A 16,623-nucleotide genomic window follows, 5' to 3' on the forward strand; every position below is an offset into this window, starting at 1 on the left:
AGTGCTGAGGGGCCCTTCACAATGGGAACTTCGGCAGCAAGAAGCAAGGAGCATCTTGCAAAGGCCAGAGGAGGCAGCAGGAAGAAATCTGGAAGATGTCTTCTGCAAAGTCTTGGGCTGGGTGGGTGGGCAAGGACTGGACTCTCCCTCAAGGAGGAAGAGAGGGGATGATCACGCTAAGGAAGCAGCCAAATCCTCACACAGTGGTGGATCAGTAAGGTCTATAACCCTGTGGGGTGGAACTCAGGATTGCCTGGCTCTCAATCTGGATGCAGGAGGCATTTTTCCTGCTGCTGCTGCTGTGCCTGGGCTCAGTGATGCAGAAGCATCTCTTCAGGCAGTTTTCCCACCTGCTCTCTTGTGTGCATCAAGCAGAAGCCCTCTGACCTTGGCTGCATGGGGCAGGCTGAGCACAGGGGACAGACAGTGGGGATCCTGGTGGGGAAGAACCTTCCAGAAGAAAGGTTAGAGAGTCAGACACTGAACATGAGGCACTCACAGTGCTTTCACAGTGTTTTCATGGTAGTATAACATAAAACCAGCTAAACTCTGACTTTGAAAATTCTGTTTTATATCAGGTCACTGGCTATAGACATGTGAGTGAAAATTCTGAAAAAAACCCACCAAAATATCAAAATAAGCATTTCCTATAAAACAGGTCCTAGTGATACAAAATTTATAAAACATGAATTCATAAAATATGCAAACCAGATTCACTTTTAGCCAGCACGGCCAAAACTCAGAAACATCAGTAACTGACAGACTGAGGTCAAAACAATTCATAAAATAAAACAAGAAAAAAAAACCATCCAGGAACCCCCTAATCTCTCAAAGCTGCTGACATCACTGCTTTTGGTTTCAGGACAACAGGAATCTTCTTAAACATTTGTTGTTAAGGTAAATCTAAAATGATTGTCTAGCACAATGTTAATTACATTGTACAGCAATCAAAACAGAGACGCCGAGTCTAATGAATCCCTACTCTCACCTTTGGAACTGAACTGGAGTGTCTTGTTCACCTCCTTATTAGCCCATAAATATTCTAATTAGGAAGCAACTCCAGATGAATAGGATTAGCAATAAGGACATTTTAGACTAGGTACACAAGAGATACTCAAAACTCTCATGTCTTATCTAAGGCTCTCCTGACATTTATAATCATGTAGAAACGCTAAATTTACATAGCTCTGCCTAATTAGACATGGTTGCAATTATGTTTGCGGGCTTCCTTTTTTTCCTGCCCAAGTATAACTTACACTGTCGACACAGGAAGCAGGAACTGAATAGAAGCTCAGCAAGAAATAAAAGTGTTTTCTGCTATTTATTTTTTCCTGGTTTTAATTTGAAATTCATATTTCTAAGATGTTTTTTTTTTCCCGAGTCCAGACAAGTTCTGGCTGTTATGGATCCAAGTCCGGATCATTGTTGCTTTAGATGTAAAAAATGTGCTTTTTAGATCATCAGCATCTCAAGAGCAGGCACTAAACCAGGCCAAATTCTGCAAAAGGTGACACGTTCTGCCTGCAGCAGGTGGGTTGCTCGTGCTCTTGGTGAGAGCAAGAAACAAAGAAACTTGTTTCCTTTGAAAACTGTAAGGTCCCTGAAATTCTCATCCTGCTTATGAATTTTGCTAACTGCCCTGGGGTTTTTTGTTTCAGTCCCTCTTCCCTGCCTGAACTTGACATTTCTACAAGAATCCTGTGTTTATCTCCCTTGGCCTTCAGAAAGCTGGTGGGAAGCAGGTAATCCATCACGTTGTATTTCTGTGCAGCAAATGTTGGCATTATTGGGCAGAGATTTGATAAATGATGTGTACATTATAAAACTGAATTTCAATATATTGTCTTTGATGCCCATAATCACAGATAGAGTTCTTTCACCTCAACTCAAATATAAATCAAAGTAAGTTATATGCACTCAATTCAATGTGCTTACAAATTCCTCTTTCAGTACTAAACCATAACCATGAAAACTCACCTGCACAGAGCTCAGGCTGCAGCCAAGGTGGATGGAGATGCCCATACATATAAACCCTCAGGACTGGAATATTAGGGAATTCCCAGGGCAAACATCCACAGAACCTTTCTACTGACTGCTAGATGTATAATTATCTCTACTCCTAAATACTTTGTTTATTAGAAAACCAGCATCTTCTTTGACTCCCACATCATGTTTCTAGCTCCATGCCAAAGATCAGAGAATCACGGAATTATGGAGCAGCCTGGTTTGGAAGGGACCCTATAGCTCATCTTGTTCCTTCCCCTGCCATGGGCAGGGACACCTTCCACTGACCCAGGTTGCTCCAAACCCCTTTCAACCCGGCCTTGGACACTTCCAGGGATGGGGCAGCCACAACTTCTCTGGGCAAACTGTGCCAGAGCCTCCCCACCCTCACAGTAAAGAATTTTTTCCAAATATCTCATCCAAACCTGCTTTTTCAGTTGGAAGGCATTAAATGACTCATGCCAGCAGAGTCACACAGCCCTTGGAAGCCAGGCTGCCTGGTGGCAGAGGTCAGTAGCTCCAGGCAGAGCAGCACTAAAGAAAACTGTCTTAAAGACTCCTGAGGAATGAGAAAACAACCAAAGAACAGGAGGAAAACCTCCTGTTTCCAGCTTCACTGCGTGGGAGAGGTGGAAAAACAACAGTTCTGCTCCAGCAGGTTTATAGAAGCCAAAATTAAACAATTAGGAAACCAAGTCTCCTCCTTCAGCAAACTGAAGCGAAGCAGATCACGCAGCAAACTGACCCTTGTGAGCTCTCCAGGCTGTTCCTGCACAGCCCACACTGGGAACATCCAGCAAGGCAGCCCAAAAGCCCAAGTGCAGCCTCCCAGCCTCCCAGTGAATTCCATGCTCCAGCTCCACAGAGCTGAAGAGTGGGGGTGTTCCTGAGTATCTGCTTCTCAAAGGACGTACCCAGCACGTTTTCTTTGGCCAGGACACCAGCCCCATGCCTGCTTTCTTATCAAGCTTTCTGATCAGGGCTTGTATCGGTCAAGGCAGTCAGATCTGTGAGCTTCTGACGACAGCCCAAGGAGCTGAAACAAAATCAATAACCATAGAAACCCCATCCCATCCCCTGCTCTGCTGTATTTAAGATCAATCAATATGCATAAACGACCAGTGCCAGGCACATCTGCACTAGTTGTGCACATAATCAACTTAGTCTTGTCTCAGTTTAATACAATTTTCCACCATATTAGCAGCCTTTATGATATCCTGTCTTTTCAAATAGATGTGATTCAGAATCACTACATAGTTCAATTGAATTATTGGAGTCACACGCAGACCCACACTCACACCCCCCCCAAATCTGCTCTCAGTGACAGCCTCTCCTCACTCCACTGAGGATGGGATTACAGCCATGTGTAAAGTGTTTGCAAGGAGGTGACATCTGAGGCCACAGCCAGCTTCCACCGATACCTCTGGCAGAAGAATGTGTGTGTGTACGTATATTTAACAGACTGGGAAAAGAAATGAACAAACTTATCAAATGCCATGCTGAAGCATCCATTAAAAACTGCACACACTTTTAATGACTTGGGTGAGGGTTGCTGTTGCATAAATTTATTTAACGTTAATGTCCCTAGTTTGCTGTAAATTTCACACTGTGAAATTACCAGGGCAGTTCTAATGGAGCTGAAGCCTCCAGCTGCACTCCATGATAAAGGAGGAAATAATTATGAATTCCTCTGGGAAGCCAAAGAAAGTCAAAGATCTCCTTCGAAACTGCTCCCAGCTGAGCTGCTCATCAGCCAGCTGAGGAGGTGCAGAGCCGCTCCCAGCGCCGGGGGAAGTGGGATGAGCAGGACGCTCCCGCTGACGATGGTGCTGCCATCAACTGACATTTAATTTGGAAGGATTGAAAGCTGGCGTCTGCAGCAACTTCTGCCAAGAAACATTATGAACAGTCAAGACAGAGCATGGAAGTGGTTTTATGTTCCAAGTTCAGATGATACTGTGTAATTTTACATCTAATCACCTAGCGCGAGACATAACCGGCACACACGGCTCCAAGAGCTCGTGCCTGCAGCTCTGACAGATGCCTGGATCATCAGAGGATGCTGCACCATGTGTGTTGTTCCATCTACAACGGCATTCTCTATAACCCTTCAAATCCAGAGCTAACAGCCTTTGCAAGAGTTTACAAGAGCGGAAAAAGGAAACTCCTCTCTTCCACCCTCCTTAATCTTCTATCCCTACAAATATCTCTCCCTTTCATTTCTGTTTTTCTCTGTTTCTTCTTGCTTCCTCCACACCACCATGGGCTCCTTTGGCCAACAGTGCTCTTCCTGCAGCAGGAGAGCCCACCTGGACAGTGAGCAGCTGTGGAACACCTGGACACCCCAGCCCCTGCCTCCTCCCCACCACGATGCTCCTTGCCTGGCACCCTCCCTTCCGTCAGCTTGGAATTCAAGCCCAGTCATGAGCAAACCAATCATGGCTCACCTCTGAGTGCACCTCTGAAATGATAAAACAACTCATTCCTGGTAAAGGAATCAGAGAAATGTAAGAAACAAAACCACCTAATGGGGCAGACAGGCAGTATTTATTCAGTTGCTCCTGGTGCGTCACTCATAATAATATCTTGCAGTGTACTTCAAGCTTGTTTCACAAGAACAAATATAATTCTTATTTATAATGCAACAAAGGATAAAGCAGATTCTGAAAAGCGACTCTGATTATTTCTTCAATAAAAACCGTCACGTCTTTCAGATTATTCTTTCATGTTTTATTCTGGTTTGGAACAGAGACAGAACAGACGAGCATCTCTGCGCCTTGAGTCACTTGGTTTATTTCCTCATTTACAAAACCTGGGGACCTGCTAGAGAGCACTTCAGTGGTGCTCAAGGACTTTTGGACTTCGTGGACTGGATTTGCAGCAGTGAGTAACCAACAGCTGGCTCTGGTTAGCATCACCCTTTATCAGGTAACTGATCTGTGAGATGATAACATGGGCAGAGAGTGAGGCTGTTATCGCCTCGGATGGTGACAAAGGGCTCTCCTGGAATAGCAAACACCAGCCCTTCCCAACAAACAGCAACCCAAGATGCTGCTGGGAAGCCTGTCAGCAGAACGCCTGCTCAGTGCATCAACATGCACCAGTCATTGGCTTGATGTACCGAAATGGGTTGAAAAACGTGAAATGCAATGTGGTCACCTCTTTGGACTTTCTGCTTGCATTCTAATTTCTCTGCAAAATATGTGCCATATTATTTACTGTGTCTTCTTTTAAGGTAGCTGTCACCATACGACTTAGAAACTCCAAACATACTAAGAATGGGATTTTCTGTGTCAAAATGTCCCATTGAAATTCAGACACCTCCTTCTCACAGTCTGTGCAACACTGTGAAGCAAACAGGGCCTGGACCTTATTGGGAAAAAATCCCCAAACAAATGTTGTGTTTATGTAATGATGTATTTATTTAGGGCCACTTCAATCAGATACAGCTGGTTAGACTTGAAAATAACTGCATGTGAAAACGCAAACAATAATTTATGTAACTTTAAATGAGTTTTTGCAAGATGTTTTGATGCATTTTCCTTGAATGCTCCCCTGCACATCTGGATATGAAGTCTGTAATTTAGCTTTCCTTATTCCCTATGGAAGTTGCATGGAAAGGACTGTGCCTGTGCCCCTCTCTGAACTGCCCAGCGTCTGGGGTCAGCAGAGTAACACAAAATCCATTTCTCAAATGTGTCAGTCAGCCTTTGAAGATGCTGATACTGCAGGCAATGGTCACTCTGAGTTACATTAACAGCTCTTCCTGCAAACACTGGAATTAGTTTTCAGAAGAACATCCCTAAATACCCATTTTGATATGGTTGGATGACAGTAGTGGCAGAGACCATACAGAGAGCTGAAGGGGCCTGAGGATGAAAACTGGTGGAGAATATTATGACAAAGTGGTTTTTCATCACGAGACGCTAAGAGTGAAACTGCTCCCAAGGACGGGCACTTGAAAGCTCTCCCTCACTTGGAATTTATTTTTACATTGCAAAGCAGTCCTTTTTAAAATGGTTTTAATGGTCTGAGCTAGCTTTGACAAAAATTGATCTTCTAAAATGTCAAACATCATTTTAAAAGACCAATATCAATGTGACATTTTTGCATCTATTAAAACAAAAATACTGAATCTCTCCAGATTTTTTTTTCTGACTGGTAATTACAATTTAAAAAATTCAATATTTTGTCCTAATTGGGGGGTGGAGAAAATGTTGTGGGGCGTTTCCTGCTTAATCAGGATAATTAACATAAATGACTGCTGATGCTTCAATTTCTGATCTGATGGATAGCTGAGAGATTCTCCTGCTTTCTGCTTTAGGGGTTTTTAGACATGTGACCAGGGCCAAAGGAGCTGGGGGTGGGCTACCTGTCCAAAGGACCATCAAATGTCCTGCAGGTTTCCCTGCAGGCTCTTTTTCTAGGGTATTCTGCTCAACTGCTTTGCCAGGAGCTGATACCCTGAAGTCATTAAGGCACCCAGTGCCTCTCCAGCTCTCACTGGAGCTCTGCTGCTCATCTGTAGGGCAGATTTTCTGATAGTGCAGAGCACTGGTAAGGCCTCCAGACTGTCTCTTTATGCTCAAATATGCTTTCTTTCAAACCACATCTAGCTGCTGATTTCCCAGCAAATACTGCTCATTACCTTCTCTGTCAAACATCGTCTTCTGATATCAAACATAGGGGGGGAGAGAACTGCACATAATTTAGAAATCTAGTAATGCATTTCCCATCACACTCCTCTGCATTGCCATGGCCACAAAAAGATGGAATCAGCCAAGATGAAAGCATTTTCAGGGCTGAAGTTTAATGGCTAAAATAATTGCAGAAACATACACATCTTCAAAACAAACCACTTCCAGAATGAAAAATGCGTGGAGTATCCTCTCATCTACTACTTCACATCAGCACAGGCTCCCCTGTGAGCGAATACACACAATATCGGGTAGGGTATTTCAATCACAGCAGATCCCTGTGGTTGGGCCAGCTCTGCTCTGCTGCAACCAAACCACAGGGTTTGCCCTGAGTTCAAGAGAGGAGGATGCTGCTCTTCTGATCACTCCGAAATTCACCTTCAGAAGGTGACCGACTACAGTGCCTCCTAAGAAGGCATTTTATCTGACATGTGCCTGCTTGGGTGGCACCAAACCCTCCCTTTAGAACAGCAGATACCTGGCAGAAAAGCTTTCCACTTCTACAAGAGTCACTTGCTGTTGACTTACAAATCCTGATTCCCATCCTCAGGCAGCAGAAATCAGTCTGGCCAGTCTACCTCTCTTTGGGCGTCTGCCCAAACCTTTAACCAATAAAACAAGATTCTTCCCCATAAACTGAGGTGAATTCCATGTCAGGATGAATATGAAACTACAGTCTATTTATTTTTCAGACAGATGTATAAATAAGACTGGAAAAAGCAACTTATTGAACATCTGGATAATATGAGTGCCTGCATTTTTATGCAATTAGTTCCCCTTCTCAATTTGAGCCATCAGATTTAAGGTCACTCAGTGACCTGTTCACTTTAACTGAAAACCACATTTATTTTTCTAGAAAGGTCTTTGGAGCAGAAAGCATTTTAAGTGCAAAAAATTAATAGCTTGAATAAAACATGATTGTACTGACATGTACTCTATTTAATGAGGATTTCTTACACAGTCTTCCGAATTTTTTAAAAACTGGAATAATAGAGCAACAATGAAAGGAAAATATTTAGCCTAAAAATTGGAAGAAAAATGGTGAGGTTACCATGACAAAAGAACAAACTGCCTCACTGCTTCGGCTCTGCTACTACAGGCTCCTAGATGCTTTAATGTGCAGTTCTGGGAAGAATAGCACACAGCTCCATCCTGCCTGCACGTGACACCTCGCTGGCCTTATCCACAAGCCCTCTCTCAGCCTGCAGTGAACGGAGAATAGCCCAAACCTCGGTACCTGATGTTGTGATTATTTATAGCCAGCCTAGCAATGCTCGCAAGTGTCTAACAAGAACAGTCCTCCCCTTCAAAGAGCCACCTTCTGCCACCTTTCTGGATACTAATTAGTATAGAACTCAAGGAAACAGACAGTATTTATGGTGCAGAACAGCAAACGCCCAGATTTTGGTCCCTGTGCACACATTTTTGTATTTTTGGAAGTACTCCATCCTCTGCAAATACAAACTCCATGATCCTGACACTGTTCCAGATGAGATGTACTATAAAACCACTAGATACATCACAATTTAAATTATACTTTACAAAGCATATAACAGCCTCTCTGCTGTTTACACTGAGACCTTTCTATTTTAAGAATATTTCAGAATACAACTCTGTATCTGGTCTTCTGACAGTCACACTCCTTTGCATTCAAGCTGCCTTCTTCTTATGCCCAGTTAAGGAAAGTCACTGATGCAGGGTGAAACATCCTATAAACTCACTCATGCTCTGGCAAATGTTTTGAAGATAATATTTAAGTAAAAAAATGTAGCCAAAGATGCTCATAGGAATGAATACTGTTATTAAAAATAGTGCTAGGTCTAGAAAAAAGGAGTTAACAAAGCCTCTCTTTAAAATGCTAATAACAGACAATGGTCTGTGGATAAGTTAATTAGTGGAGCCAGCTTGGGTTTAATTATTTCACTTGACCTGGTGCAGATTTAGACAATAATCCCTTTAGAGAGGGGAAGGGGCTGTTGGAAAGTATGTGATGTACCAAAAGAAAAACTTTAAATCTGCATGAGCTGAGCAGGTAGTCTTCTATCTAAAATTGGAATGATATGCTCTTCTCCACTGTAAGACAAGCTCAAATAGAAAAAGAAATGCAGGTCTGAACCAGAGAGATTATGCTAAGGACCTGGTGAGCTTTCCACTCCTATACTCAACTTTTTTTCCCTTCTCCCTATTCAGCTGGGATTTTACTACTGAATAATGTATAAACCAACCCACTGTAGTCAGAGGTGGGATTTCATGAGCAACTTGAAAAAAGTGCAACCAGACTGTACCAGAACTCTCTGAACATATTAAAATGTGTGTGAAGAAAGAAAAGGATCTATAGACTATTAGTATATGTGGAATTTTCTTATAGGAGAGGCTCTGAACATTTCCATATTTAAAGGAAGGGAACTGATTAGGTGGGATATCAGTCCTGTTCTTCCTCAGACTCTGCGATCAGATCCAGTTAAACTCAAAGCTTTGTTTTATCTGAATAGTTCAACCCCAAATCACGCAGCTTTTCAATTTGGCAACATCTCTTCAATAGCTCACCCAAATATGAATAAAAAGTCATTATAGTTCCACATGTGAGCTAGTACAACCTCCTCCAGAAGCTCCAGCATCTAAATGCTGGTGATACCAAAAGCAAGCCAGGTGTATAAAGAGAGTCTAAGCCAGATGGGAGAAAGAATTAAAAAAACAAATTGGGAGCTACTCTGGCAGGCAGTAAATAGTGTCATAGACACTGCCTGAGTGGGAGGAAACTCTTCAGCCAAAGGGCAGGACTCACTCTTGGTGGAATCAGCTCCATGGGAGATGTAAACTGGCTGCAGGTTTCCATTCACAGTCCAATTCTGAGGCTGGAGCATCCTCCTGTGCACATCTTCAGGAAGGACACACAGTGCACTGGGAGCAGAGCTGAAAAACTGCACAGAACAACCAGACCAATAAAAGCAGCCCTACTGCTTTGTTTGATTTTCTTTATTAAAAATGTAATCTGATAGGGAACGAAAGGCCTTAGGACAGGACAGGGCCAAGACGAGCGCAAGCAGATCACACAGCCAGGCTGAGCTCACACTAACTCCCAGCCAAACTGTGCCAACACACTCTCAGTTTGTACAGCCAGCTGATCTCCAGCCCATTACACCTGTGTCCTGATCATCCTCCTGGCGTACCTTTTTGGGAGATAAATACCACGGCTGTTTTGCTGTCTGCTCATAGGACTCTCACAGGTTCCAAGCTATATACCAGCCTCTTTCTTTGGAAAGCTCTTTCATTCTTTAAAAGTGTCTCCTATTATATCCACTTTTTTTTTTTTTTTTCCTACACATGCTATTTTCTTCCAAGGCCATGGCTCTGAGCTCTTCCTCTATCAGTTTTACTAGTTTATCTAGCCATCAGGCTTTTTTAAAGGAAAAGTAATCAAAAAACCCTTTCCCTACACTGGAGCTCTAAAACTGATTGTCAGCTTCTCATTTAGAGAGTTGCAGCAATCATGCAGAAGACCAAAAGGTACAGAACATTCCAAAAGCACCCATCAGAAAGACACACAGGCACTGCAGTTTGAGGAGCTCGAACAGGGAGACATATTCCTTCTGGGAATTGTGACAAGGCTTCAGAACCCCTGGCATTATTTCCTTCTTATTTAAAACAAATGGTGTGATTTCTGTGCCAAGGCTTTGCTCACATCTTTCCCACCCTGCAACAAAAGGCTATGAGGGATCCCTTAATCAGTGCTGGACCAACAGTGCTCAGAGCAGATTTGAGCTCTCCCCCTCTGCTAACTTCTGGTATCTCAAATTACTGCAAGTGGCCCTCCACTGAGTGTGCAACACACTTCCAAAGCACTAAACAGGGTTAATAAAATGAATCTTCTTCATTGATGAGTGGTAGTGCTCCTCACCATAATTTGCTGAAAAAGGTCATTCTTGTCTGTAATGAGAAAATGAAATGCACTGGAATGATGGAGCAAACTCAAATCAGTCCTATGTACAATGTAGAAACGTAAACCAGAATCCAGCATAAATCTGCTGGCTAAATTCAGCTTACGGCTAATCAGCTCTTCCTTTGACAGGATATGCTGCTGTGGAAATGGGATAATTTTATAACTGAATAATTTAACCAGTTTTATCTTTAAGTAATGATTTCAGGCATATTAATACATAAAGCTTCAGTATTTACATTTTCGTTACATGGCCCTGAAAAATTACAAGGTATCAGGGATAATGTAGTATTCAGTGATAAACGACGGGCACAGAGTGGATTTCATCCCTCAGAGTGACTTTGTGCTCCACAAATCCCTGGGATGGCACGTGGCTGACAGGCAGACAGCGAGGGCAGAGCCTGTGGGGCAAACTGCTCCTCAGTGGCAGAGGGGAACTGTTTCCTAATGAGTCAGAAACACATTAGGGCCAAGGCTGGGCAGGACAAGTAAAACACAGTCTGACAGAGGATGCTGAAGCATTTTACCTGCTTGTCCCTGCTAAGACTCCAGTAGTTCATGTCTGGCTTGAAGACATGTTCCACAAGGACTCCCAATCACCATTTGAATGCTGTGAGAAGTGGAAAAGCCACTTAACCCTGGAAACCTGTTACAGTCCTTCATCATCTCAGTCACTGGAAAACCTTTTGGGAGCCTGCAAGTCTGGAAGCTAAATACATGGACTTGGGGTCCAAATTCATAGAAATGGATGTGCCTCACTGGCAAAATAATTACTAATCCCTCACTCTGGTTCTCCTCTTGTGAGTGCAGCTGTGGAGGCATTTTTCTGCACATTTTAATGCAGTGATATGGGAAGTTCATCTTGAACAGGAAGATACTCATCGCTCCACAGAGTCTAACAACCTTGTTTTAGTTCTTCTCTGGAAAAAGTAATGAAAGGAACATGAAAACCAGAATCCCTCTCACTTTAAAGAACTCCTGTAATAGATACAAATAGCAAACAGGGTGAATGCTTGATGGTGCTCATCAGAAGGTGACATGCTTGTAGCAATTCTGCATTACTCCTCCCTGCTCCTTGGAGAAGGCTAATCTGACTGAGGAAAATAGGAACAGAAGCTCTCAGGATGCAGTCAAGCCATTTAGATGTCACTTTCCCTCATTTTTTGTATTCTGTCAGTACACGCACACGAATGACAATCTGCCCAGGTAAACTCATCTATCACTCGTATGGTGTGGGATCCTTCAGCCTCACACTGCAGCCTCAGACGCTCCTCCAGCCCTGCCCAGAGGAGGAGGAGCAGCTTTGCAGAACATCACACTGATATGCAGTGAGGGAAATAATTAACATGGGCCATGGTAATTTAGAACAGAACAATCCCTTTGCTGTATTCCAGGGGTGGATGAAGGATCGAAAGCTGCTGAACTCCACTGTGAGAGGGAGGTTTCCTGGTACAAAAAGCCAGGCTTAGCCTGAGTTACCTGTTGGTTACACTTAGATAATTGGCTGGCTGGAAGAGACAAACCCAGATTAAGCCCACTGTATTTGGGTAATCTCAGACCAGTGGGTGTCCATCTGTGGGAATGTTTCACAGCAGTCTCAATGGCTAAAGTCATCCCTGTACCAGGGCAATGCCTTGTTTACTTCCAGACAGCACTTGAATGAACAAGGAGGTTTTGAAAAGCTGTTGCAATGACCTGCAGATAAATGTAACCCAAATAGTTACTGCAGATGGTAAAAACCATCCCTGCTCAGTGTTTGGAGCAGTGTACAGTTGTTTTTTTTCTTTAACATAACATTTCAAATTCTGCACTATCAGAAATGTCTAGTTGCACCAAAACCAGAGTGCTGGAGAAGAAATCAACTGTCTCTGCTAATAAGAAGAACTTCTCCTCTTCCCCACAAAAATCCTGCCATTTCATTCATAAATAAAATAAGCCTCTAACTCAGTTGTTGGCAGGCTCTCCCTTTTATCTTTCACTCACTTGAGAAGGACCAGCAACATCACGTTTTTGGAAAGCCAAGTGCAGTAATCATAGAATCGGATTTCATGTATTTTTAAAAGCATTTGCAGCAGCAGAGATCCAATCACTTTTAGAAGAAATACAAACATACAGAAATTTGGAAGAAGTAACTCAGTGCTCCTGACTGTCTTAATTTCTCCAACACCAGATGATTGTGCTGGGAAGGGACTCCTTTCTAAGGGACATCTCAAAAAGTTAGCAACATTACACTACAAGCACCGCAGTGCTGAAATACTTATTATCTCAAATAAACCTGGATGACATTTGAGATGCCTCAACATTTATTGGCCTGCCAGCAGAGCCTGGGATCAACCACCTCCTTTTCTCTCATTCCCTTTTTTTTTTCCCTCCTGCTTGCTCAAAGTTGGTGTTCATAAAATATTTAGGGGAAGCTCTTCAGAGGATGATATTGCCTATACTATACCCCTAGTGCAGGTTTACTGTGCTACGGAGACAGATATTCTGCCACCAGAGAAAGCAAAATTGGTGATGGGGTTGAATTACTGCACCAGGAGCACCATCAGACTGACAGTCTGGGCTTGATCCCACCTGGGACGCTGGGCTGAGTGGAAAGAACGAAGTAACACATGGAACAGAGCCGGTCACTTCTGCAAGGTTATACAGACAAATGCTACTTTTCAGGATGGAAAACAAAAATATGAATGTTTTGCTTTCTGAATGTTTCTGAGACCCAGCTGACCCTTTCTTACCTCTTTAAATTTCCTTCCCAGTGGAAAAAAATAACCCCAGCTCAATGAAATGAGGAATTCAGATGTGCTGCTAAACGAAGCCGTCAGTTGGGCAGCATCTCCTGCAGTACCACCCACTTCTGCAGCAGCCTGCCATAAATTAAATCAGCAGCAATGGTCCCATCCTATCCCTGAACTTTGCCACAACCCGTTCACCTCATGCATTCACAGCCTATAATCCACACATTTTGTGCTCCCACCACCACATGATCCTTTCCTCCTAATTTTATGAAATCACAGCTCGAATGCTCCTATGTTACTCTGATGTTTTCCTGCATTACAGCAAGCATCTGCTTTTAACCTTCTCATCAAAACCTGGCTGTCTGAATGTACTTCTGAACCTCTGATGACCCTAAATCCCTACCATTTTCCCTCTTAGTCCAAGGGATAGGTGTTCCTTTGTTCCACCCTTGGCATTTCTCACCCTCAGGCATCCAGGCTTACATCAGGCTGTTGCTAAACTGTCTCCCTTTAATAATTTTTATGAAGTACAGTCCAATTAACTTTATCTTCCTTGGGGATCCATTCAATTAAGTGCAGTCATAATGAGCAAGTGGACACAGAGCACTGTCACTGTATTTACATCCAGATTAATGGGAACCAGGTAAGATAACTTTAAAGCCATCAATATTTTAATACTTTGACTTTTGAGTGTGCTATCTTCAGTGTTGGACACATTTAGGAAAGACCAGCACAATCTGAGAGGCTGAGTGTTTAATTGCCTCCATGGTTTGTGGAAATGGGGGTTTAGAAACAGCAGCAAAAATACATGACTTTGTCTTAAAATAGGTTTCTCGCGGGTCAAACAAAACACTTCTCACGACACAAAACAAGCTAAAACTTCATCCAGTTCATTCTTTCATGGATTGAAGGTAATGTAGGAAAACAGCAAAAAACCAATATTGAAGTGGAGATGCTGAGAACATCAGGAAATCTCATTTAATGAGCATGCAACAGAAATGCTGAGCTAGGAACACCAGTTTCGAAGTGACTTTTCTCCCTTCTGAAAGACAAATGCTGGATCTGGAACATGGATCTGTCGCTCAGATATGGAATAGCTCTGGAAGTTATTTTTACTCCTGTTTTGCATTGCAGAAGCAAGGGAGAAAGGTCCAATGGAGACTGAAAACCTGGTTCTGTATCACCACAGCTTAACTTAATCATGTCTCAGGCACTGATAAATGTGTCAATAAGCATTTTGAGAAATAACTGGTATCCAGGGAATTTATCTTGGTTATAGTAGTTTCAGCTGAATAGGTCAGATTTGTTAACATTTTAATTTACACAAATATGCATTCCAAATATGCATTCGTCTCCTTTTCCTAATGACAGGGAAATGTCAGCAGTAACCCCAAATTCACTTCTCTAATAGCTTCCTCAAGTTTTCAGGAAAAACAAACAAAACCAAGAAAACAATCTGTGGTACACTAATAGGGGTGTTTAAACACAATTTTCGATTTAGATGCAATACAACTTTATGTTAATAAACCAGAAAGTTTTGCCAGTTCCAGATATAATGCTGAAAGTAGGAGAGAGAGCTGGGAATAAGCATGCCCTGTAGCTTCAGGGCAGCCCCAGGATTATGCCCAGAGCTGGTTGTTCTGCCTCGATCCAAGTGTCCCTTGCCCAGTCTTGTACTCAGTTTGGGACACTCAACACCAGATTTTCACATACACTGTGCCAGCTGTGACTTCCTGGACCCTGTGCACAGGGGAACTCACACAAAGCACATGGTTCCCCTGCAACTTTTTAAAATACTTCAGATGCAATGAGAGAAACACGAAAAAGGCAATCATTCTGCCTTATGCTTTCCCCTTAATTATTACCTGCCTCTTTTTTCAGCCGATTTGCTGAGATTAAAGCCTCTCTCCCACCAAGTTATCCCAATCTGTGTTTCTGAAATTAATATAAACCAAGGACCTTTCTCTGCCCATAAAGCCCTACATTAAAATGCTGGGCCTCACTGACGTCGGGGGGCAATAACAATTCTTTAATTTCCATAAAATCAGCATTTTCCTGCCAGAATTCCAATTTCTCCTCCGAGTACATGGCCACCGTCCCCCCAGGTGTGTCCAGCAATCTCTCTGGCACTTGTTTCTCTGCTTCCGCTGCAAGCCTGCTGCAGGCTCCAGCACTGCCTGGGATAATCTACCTGCTTTAGATTCAGCCAACTTCCCAGCTCTAGGAATAAAAGGAGTAGGGAAAGGTCAAATCTGCCCTAGGCTGTGCTTGCAGAGTCTGCAATGTCAGGTGGGAAGGAGCAGGCGCTGGAGCTCCTCCTGCTCCCCCAGCTCTGCTTCCTGTCTTCACACCTGGAGAGCTCTCTGCTCTCCTGACCTTCTCCTTGGAAAGCTGTTTCACACAGTGTGTCCCCCCTGGGCCAGCTTGCCCTGAAACGGTGCCGAGGGCAAGCCCTGCACTGCTCCCAGCCAGCATTCCCAGCCAGCATTCCCAGCCAGCGTTCCCATCCCATCCTGAGAGTTCCGGCGGCTGCCCCGGGGCTCCACACGTGCTGCTGAGCTGCTGCCGGGGCTTTTATCTGCTCTCAGCAGCTGCCTTTGGGATTCCTCCCCAAGCTGCTCTGAAGCAAAAAAGCAGCCCCAGACCTGGGAAGGAAACAGCACAATCCCTGGCAGGGAATGTCTCCTGACTGGAGCCTGGCACAGCACTCAGCAGTAGGGCCAAAAGTGTGCTGCTGGCCTGAGGGGCACGGCAAAAATCTCCAAGGTGCTGGAGGCTTCACCCCTCAGAGTTTAGGTCCCAGGCCCACATATGGGGACCCCTGCTTGCTCTGTCCCTGCCATTGTCGCAGGGTAGGAAAGGAGAGAAAGAAGAACAAAGCCGGTTCCTGGTGCCTTCTCCCAGAAACGCAGCACACTGGGCTCTCTCAAAATGAACTCTTCCACTGGATGTGTGACTTCTGGGGACTGCCTGAATATAAATATCAGAGCCTCAGACTGTGCAAGTCCTTCTTTCCATAGTCTCTGTGGTCATTGCTCCATGAACAAATGGTCGTTTCTAACATGTAATCGACCGAGCTCCCCCAGTTGCATTGAGCAGGTGACACTCCATGACCTGCACAGTCCAATGGGGAACAAAACCAGAACTGAAGTTCTGGGGTTCTCTCCCTTTACACCCATTGACCCCATCCCCTCCTTCCCACTCACTCCATCCCACCACTGACACTGCATTGATTTTTGTTTAATATATGAGG

The 16,623-nt window shown here is 43.7% G+C and overlaps 1 protein-coding gene across 2 annotated transcripts in view; it reads right to left on the bottom strand.

Annotated features, from left to right (window-relative positions):
- CDH4 (cadherin 4) overlaps window positions 1-16,623 on the bottom strand; it is a 423,758-nt gene that overhangs the window by 61,067 nt on the left and 346,068 nt on the right. The window lies entirely within an intron of this gene.

This window comes from Corvus cornix, chromosome 20 (genome assembly GCF_000738735.6).
Source record: "Corvus cornix cornix isolate S_Up_H32 chromosome 20, ASM73873v5, whole genome shotgun sequence".
Lineage (NCBI taxonomy): Eukaryota > Metazoa > Chordata > Aves > Passeriformes > Corvidae > Corvus > Corvus cornix.